The sequence below is a fragment of the Octopus sinensis genome, linkage group LG1, assembly GCF_006345805.1.
Source record: "Octopus sinensis linkage group LG1, ASM634580v1, whole genome shotgun sequence".
Taxonomy (NCBI): Eukaryota; Metazoa; Mollusca; class Cephalopoda; order Octopoda; family Octopodidae; genus Octopus; species Octopus sinensis.
The window spans coordinates 79,157,935-79,166,946 of NC_042997.1; positions in this window are offsets into that span (position 1 = coordinate 79,157,935).

Sequence of the window (9,012 nt, forward strand, 5' to 3'; positions counted from 1 at the left end):
ACCAGCCTGAAACCAAAGAACAATCAAAGCAGTGGAAGCACACATCTTCTTCTACCCCAAAGAAGGCCAGTGTCATTCCTTCAGCAGGCAAGGTCATGGCGTCCGTTTTTGAGGAATGTACGAAGGTGGGCTGAAAAGTTCATAGGTTGACTATGAAGTAGTGATGTTGGAGCTGTGAAATTTTGCATGCATTCATTTCAATCCTTGTAATTAATAACTGCATTGTTTCTTCTCAGGTAAACTGACATCTGACCATTCAAAGAAGACTTCAAATGTAACTAGCTGTGACTTCTCTTGAAAATCTACAAAATTTGGCATTGTGATACTATCATATACCTTCAGAAAAATGACTTAGCTTCCAACGACATTCATGCTGACATGGTTGCTACATTAGCCAATGAAGCATCAGCTTCGGAAGAGTTTTGAAGATCGCTAAGGGTCTGGACGTCCTGCAACAGCCACCACCAAGACAAACATTGATTGTATTCACAACATAGTGATTGATAACAGGTGACTGACTATAAATAAAATAGCAAATGCTATTAGTATATTCCATGAGAAATTTGAAAATATTCTCAAATGTCTTCCAACACTTGATCAAAAGCTGATCACATCACGGAAAAATTTGACATTGCTTGAAACAAATCCAGCTGGTTTCCTTGAATGTTTTCTAAGCCTGGATGAATATTGGGTTCTCTTTGAGTCAGAGACAAGGAGACTATCCATGCAGTGGAAACACCAGTCCTCACCTGCTCCAAAGAAGGCTAAGGTCGTTTCATCTGCAGGGAAGTTGATAACCTCAGTTTTTTGGAAAGCAAAAGGCATGTTGTTTATTGACTATCTTCAGAAGGGCCAAACCATCAATTGAGAGTACTATATCAACTTGCTGAGGCAGTTACCAAATGCTACTAAAACCAAATGCTCAGGAAAACTGACGAAAGAGGTCTTATTTCATCAGGACAATGCTCCAGCACACAAGTCCTTGGTTTCAATGATTGCTGTGCATGACTGTGACTTTGAACTGGTTGATCAGCCTCCCTACTCTTCTGATTTGTCCCCATCTGACTATCATCTGTTCCCCAACGTGGTAAAACAATTGCCTGGGAACCAGTATTGCAATGTTGATGGCATCATATTTGCTGTTGCTACAAGTTACTTTTGAAGTCTCCTTTGAATAGGCAAATGTAAGTTTACCTGGAAAGAAACAATGCAGTTATTAAGAAGAAGTGTTGGAATTAATGCATGCATGATTTCACAGGTCTAACATCACACCTTCTTAATCAGCCTATGAACTTTTCACTTTACCCTTGGTTAGCTATGCTAATATTTTGCTGGCAATGCTAATATGTAATTTAAAAGTGTAACAGTATAAACTACAAGTTATATCAAAGGATACTTTATTATTTTAAGGCTTTACTACTTATAAAGCAATGTTATTTATAGTTTTAGAAGTTGAAGAATATTATGAAGTTGTTTCATCTTAAAGGAAGTGGGTTGTAGATGAGATGGTGGTTTGTTGTTGTTTAGCTCCAGTCAACACTGATTCAGCTGAGCATGACTTGTTTCTTTTTTTTTTCTGTGTGCAGAGAACCTAGGATCATATTAACCAATGTATATTTTTCTAAGATGGTAGGGTTTGGTTTGAGGAAAATTTGGCTGCTATTACTAGCAGTTCAAACAACTACTTGAAACGAGATAGTTTATAGCAGAATTGGTAGAGTACCAGATAAAATGACTTGTGGCATTTAGTTACACATTAAGCTCAAATTCCCCCAGAGGACAACTTAATTGTACTATGGAGAAATGACTCAACTGACTCTTGCTATTTCCCAAACAATTTCTAGTGCTATACCAATGTAAGAAATCAATATTTTTTTCAATAATAGCATTGTTGGTCAAGTCAATCAAGGTATTAGGCAACTAGACAAGAAGTCATTGGTTTCTATACTATCACTATCACTTCATTGGCCTGTGACTAATCCACATGGCTTAGTAAACCTAGCTGTAAATAGTTACTACATGGTATGAACAACAAGCTGTAAGAAGGGGAAGCATTATAAAATGAACAAGTAGCTTTATTAGTAAAGGGAGCATCAGCATCTTTGATGAAGTAAACCAAAAAATTTTAATTGATTAAAATTAAATAAGTAATGCAGTGATTTTTAGCACCATACTGCTAAGAATCGCTACAATACATATTTAATCTGAAATCACAGGATAGAAATGAAGACTTTAATCATGACTTATCAACCACCGGATAGGATGATAGTGTATTAAAAGTAACTTCCCAGAAAAGTGTGCTATTTTCAACAGCTAAATGAAGTGAGCATATCACATTAACTATCCTCCCTGACTTATAACAAATGAAATGTGGAAAGTATCAATGCAAACTCATGTTAAACAACTTTAAAATATAGTACTTTATCAACTCAACTATTCCATTTCCTTTTGTTGAATAAAGGAATTTTTAAAATCATCATTATATGGAAATCTAGCTGTAGTGAGAACAATTAAGCACTGACTAAGAAACATTAAATATATTTGAAAGAAAATATAGATTTGTAACTGAGGTTCAAAGCCACTCATTCTAATGAAAGCAGAGTTGGTTAAATTGCCTCATTATTTGACTGATAATCATTTTATAAAACCCCAGATGATGAACAGTGAAATTGATTCTGCGGGGATTTGAATTTAAAATATAAAGTATTTTGACTGGTCCTCTGTCAATACCATCATTCACCAGCTAGCAATGAAAATATATAAATAGTTTGTTTTGTTAATTTCATAATTGTTTTGAAATATTTCAGAGCTGATTAGTGAAATTATAAAGATGGGGTATCAAATATCCTACTGAGTCAGTTTAATGAAAACTTCATCATCATTTAGTTGTTTTAGAATAACACAAGAAATACTCATGAAATTGTTAGAAATTAAACTCAGCACTAGAAGCTAATAAACCACTAATTCTAGAGTGATACTGCTGACATTACACTGATAAGCTACACAATTTGAATAGTACCAATTCAGAGTTTGATGGACTGTATAATTACAACTTAAAATCTTGGCTGTTAACTATCTCCTTATCTCCTTGTTACATGCTTCCTATTACACTACAAGCAACAATTTAGGGAAATTAATGAGATTTGGTGTCAGAAATAGTCTGACACTCACAAATAAATTTCAAACATGAATATAAATTACAAATGAGCATTTTCTCATAGACAGAAAATAACAAACAAAATCAGATATGCATTTATTCTAGAAATATGTTCTGTTTGGGTGTGTTAATTTTGGTCATAAGTAAAATACAATATGTAATAAATATGAATAAATATATAAATGCCAGAAACATTAGTCTTATTGATTCTAGCACTCAAAGGTTTGTATCCTGCCAGAAACTATATGATTTGGTGTGGCACTTTAATATATCTAGGTTCATTTGGAAGTGAGATGGTTTATCAATTTATAATCAATGTTGTCATGGACTAGCAGCTGGTCATATAAAATAGCTAGCCAACTGATGGCAGATATTAGTAAATACTAGCATTCACAGTTATAAACTAGAACAATCAAATATAAAATTTGTTCCTGCAAATGTATACTAGAATTATTTCTTGTTAGTTTTCATGTTCATATGAGAACTTCAATTCAGTTTTATAAGCTAGCAAAACACTTGTTAAATCATGCAAGGCTCCCATTAATAATATCAGTGTGCAATGTTTCCTCATCATATTTATTTCTTGTTGGGACAGTGGTGACAGTATCAACATTAAGTGCTTTGGCTTCTGTCAATCATTTTTTGATAGGTTGTTGGCTATATTAGACCAGCTGTTGACTTTGCCAGGTTGTAATAACCCATTGGAGACATCATAACAAATGAAACTCAATAACCTAAATTATTAAGCTGTAATAGGCATTTGCGTGGCTGTGCGATAAAACGTTTGCTTCCCAGCCACATGGTTCTGAGCTCAGTCCCACTACGGGCTGACCAAAGCCTTGTGAGTGGATTTGGTAGATGTATGTGTGTGTGTTTGTCGCTCATCACTGCTTGACAACTGATGTTGGTGGGTTTACATCTCTGTAACGTTATAGTTTGACAAAAGTGACTAACAGAATGAGTACCAAGCTTAAAAAAAAAAAAGTACTAGAGTTGATTTGTTCAACTAAAATTCTTCAAAGCAGTGCTCCAATATGGCCTCAGTCAGCTGTAGTATTAAAGAAAAAGGATGCATATCAAAATTATAACACCATTGAATTTCTGATTATTAAGAAATGCATGATATGTAAATTAATCTAACAATTGTAGCTAAGTTCTAGTTTGTGACTTATTCAAATTACAGTTTGCACTCTTTATTAGTAAAGGAATGATGAGGGACTTGTCTTATGATGAATGGCCAACAAACCATAAAATATGCCAATGCAAGGACCCTTAATTTTCAATAGATGAAGAAAGTTACAAGATATGTCTTTTTGAAGTTCCACAGGAAAAAGCTTAGCTGCTCAGTGTCATATGATTTAAATCCATGGAATTTAGTTTTATGGTGAGTCTAAATATAGGGATGTGACTCAATATATGCATTTAGTTCTCATACATACATAAACGCATCAAAGCTAGAGTGTACCATACATGCTAACACCCATTCATTGTCACAGTTTCAAAATAGTTTCAAAGGCAAACACTAATACACACATACACAAGCATTTAAGTATTACACACACACGTGCATGTGGGCTCACATACACGGCACATAGATGAACCAACAAAACATACACACTCTCTATTATACACACATAAACTTCATGACAATATATTCACACTTATGTAATTGTGAATATATGAGGTGGGGAGTAAGTATACAGTAAGTATCACATCAATGTTATAATACTTAATTCATTAAAATTATTAGCCTAATTTTTTATGTCTTCAGTATCATTAATCATAGTAATACATTTATCATAACTATAATAATACTGTTATCATAACTTTTAATTTTTTTGATAAAAGTAAATAAGTATAGTACATATTGTCTTTTTTTTCATAATTGTATATCTACTTTTACACCACCCTGTATATCAGCTCTGCATGCACAAACCAAAACATAAGTGCAAACATACTCACATGCCCACAGGATACATACAAACAAAGAAACATATTCAAACGACTCATGTAACAAACAAAAAATATACATACAAATATCAGGTTGAGTAAAACATAAGCAACGTTTTGAACCATGAAGAATTTGTACTGGATTTTTGCAGAGATTTGAATATTTTTTTAAACATCTTTTTTTTGCAGATGTCTTATAATACAGACATAGACTTGCCCAATTGCATCAATAAATTCTTGTCAAAGCACAATATTCGAGCAATTTTGCTATTCAACTTCAAAAAAGGATGTAAAGTTGCTGAAACTGCTTGCAATATCAATGAAACATTTGGTGAGGAAATGACCAGTGAGTGGTCAGCTCAAAAATGATTTAAACAATTTTGCAGTGGAGGCGTGAGCCTTGAAGATCGTGCACGTAGTGTGGATGCCCATCTCTCATCGATGATGGCTAATTAAAGACCATGATTGAGAAAGATCTTCATAAAACTACTTGAGAATTGGCAAAAGAACTTCAAGTTAGCCAGAAAACTGCCTGCAACCATTTGCATGCAATCAGAAAATAAAAACAGCTCAACAAACAGGTACCACATGGTTTGAATGAAAATCAGAAAATGCGCAGTGATGAAATTTGCTCATCACTTGATATAGTTCTATATTTAAGAGATGAGGAATTATGTACATTATTTAGATTCGACGGATATTTGTCCTCATCTTGTTTGTTGTTAACACAATGTTTTGGCTAATACACCCTCCAGCCTTCATCAGGTGTCTTGGGAAAATTTTGAACCTGGGTTCTCATTCCTAAGGTATTTTTCGATGTTATCATTATTATTATTGTTCAGGTCACTGCTTGGAATCAAACTCGGAATCTTGGGGTTAATAGCCCGTACTCTTAACCACTACGCCATATGCCCGTGGGCAATTATGGAGTGAATTGACGGATATTGGTCCTCTTCTTGATGGATATTGGTCCTCTTCAGTAGAAGAATGGAACCAAGTTTGGGATGGACTTTTCCTTGAAGACCTGTAGAGGCTCAGTATGAGCATCAGCCATATCAATTTACCAGTGTGGAAAAGATACCTTTAAAATCACAACAACCTTCCCAGTCTAATTTATAAAAAAAAAAATCTATTTCTAATTAAATCTAATGCATAATGAATAGGGAGCAAAAACATATATAAAAATATGCAACAAATAGGCGCAGGAGTGGCTGTGTGGTAAGTGACTTGTTTGCCAGCCAGATGGTTCCGGGTTCAGTCCCACTGTGTGGCACCTTGGGCAAGTGTCTTCTGCTGTAGCCTCGGGCCGACCAGGGCCTTGTGGATGGATTTGGTGGACAGAAGCTGAAGGAGTCCCGTTGTATATATGTATATATATATATATATGCGTGTGTGTGTTTGTGTGTCTGTGTTTGTCCCCCTAGCATTGCTTGGCAACTGATGCTGGTGTGTTTATGTCCCCGTTACTTAGCGGTTTGGCATAAGAGACCGATAGAATAAGTACTGGGCTTACAAAAGAATAAGTCCCAGGGTCTAGTTGCTAGATTAAAAAAAAAAAAAGGCGGTGCTCCAGCATGGCTGCAGTCAAAATGACTGAAACAAGTAAAAGAGTAAAAAAGAGTAAATATAATTAGTCCAAAAAAAAATGTCTATTGAAATAATTCACAGTCTTTTTATTTGATTTAAATACAATATTTCTTCTTTTCCTGAAATTAAATTTGTAATTTTACATAAACACCAAAAAGAGAAAATCTCACAAAACTGTGTATATGCCCTTAATCTATGTTTAATCAGTAATAAAACCTACATGAATATATATATATATATATGTGTGTGCATAAATATGTACATACACCAATTATAGGTCTTAATATGCATATATATAAAGACATATACACATATATATACATAGATATATCTACATATTCACATATATATAAATATGTGTGTGTGTGTGTGTGAGAGTGTGTGTGCGTGCATGCATGTGTGCACACATATATTCTGTATATGTATATGAATATATAGATATATATATAGTTATACAAAACAAGGTATAAATAATAGACATTCCATATTTTTCTTGATATATATTTATATATACACATATACATATATCAATGCATTCAAATACATGCACACACACGAGTGTATGTGTGTGGGCATGTGTGTATACATGTATGCATACAGTGTATGTGTATGTATGCTAAGATTTGTATATTTATGCTCTTGTATAAAAGGGTATTCGTCAACTACATATATGCACTTAAAGGCTTCATATAGCCAGCCCTGATTTGCCAATACACATTGAAAGATGATGAGCGACTCAGAAAAAGCTGGTTATGTGAAAACTTTTGGGCAGGAATCCTAGTTACAATATACACACATTAGACGCTACATGCATCTACTGCAACTGTCTAATGAACATTCAGATTTTTTTATCATATAACACAAGAAATTAATATGCATGTATATATATATATATATATGCACTTATAGATACATACGTAAGTAGATGATCATAAATATTTGTAAAATGCTTTAATATATCCTTATATATTTAAAAAAAATTAGTTCAATATTCAACAGCTTTATTGAAGAATACGTTTTGAGCAATTAATGTGATCATAGCAAGGGTTTTCAGTTTCGGTAAAGCATGTTTTTAAAGTCAACTAATACATTATCAAAACGTTTTGTACAGCATAAAAATTATTGCAGCAGATATATCCAACAGAAAACCACATGTCCTGATTGCAATAGCAAATATAAATAAATCTACACATCTAAATAATATATATACATATATATATGTGTATATATAAGTATAAAATGTATATAATATAAATATGTATATATAAGTATAAAATGTATATATATATATATATATATATATATATATAATATATATATATATATATATGTATGTATATATATGTATATAGATATGTATGTTATATATATATATATGTATATATATATGTATGTATATCTATCATCATCATCATCATCATCATTTAACGTCATATATATATATGTATTATATATATATGTACGTATTATATGTATAGATTATAATATGTATATATATATATGTATATACATATGTATATATATATATGTATATACATATGTATATATATATATGTATATATATATGTATATATATTTATATATATATGTATATATATATATGTATATACATATACATATATACATATATATATACATATACATATATATATATACATATATATATATACATATACATATATATATATACATATATATATATATACATATACATATATATATATATACATATATATATATACATATATATATATATGTATATATATAATGGATACAGATCGTGTATCAATAGCTATATTGATGGCGGTGGCCTCATGGAGCTGACCAGCGGCAGCGATTATTCTTATATCTATAAGAATGCCATATTAATATGGCGATAACAATTAATTTCCATTAAACGCAGCCGTAATCTCTTTTATAGAGACTTAGTAATTTTAATATTTCTAATATATGTATATATATATGTATATATATATGTATATATATATATATATATATGTATATATATATATGTATATATATGTATGTATGTATATATATAACGGGAAGTTTTATGAAAATAAACAAAAGAAGAAGGCAGGTGGAAAACAAACGAACAATTGTATTAGTATGGCGCTCAGGAATATAAATAAAACGTCTTTAACGTTTCGAGCCTACGCTCTTCAACATATATATATGTATATATATATATATATGTATATATATATATATATATTATATATATAATATGTATATATATATATGTATATTATATAATATATGTTATATATATATGTATATATATATATATATATGTATATATATATGTATATATATAT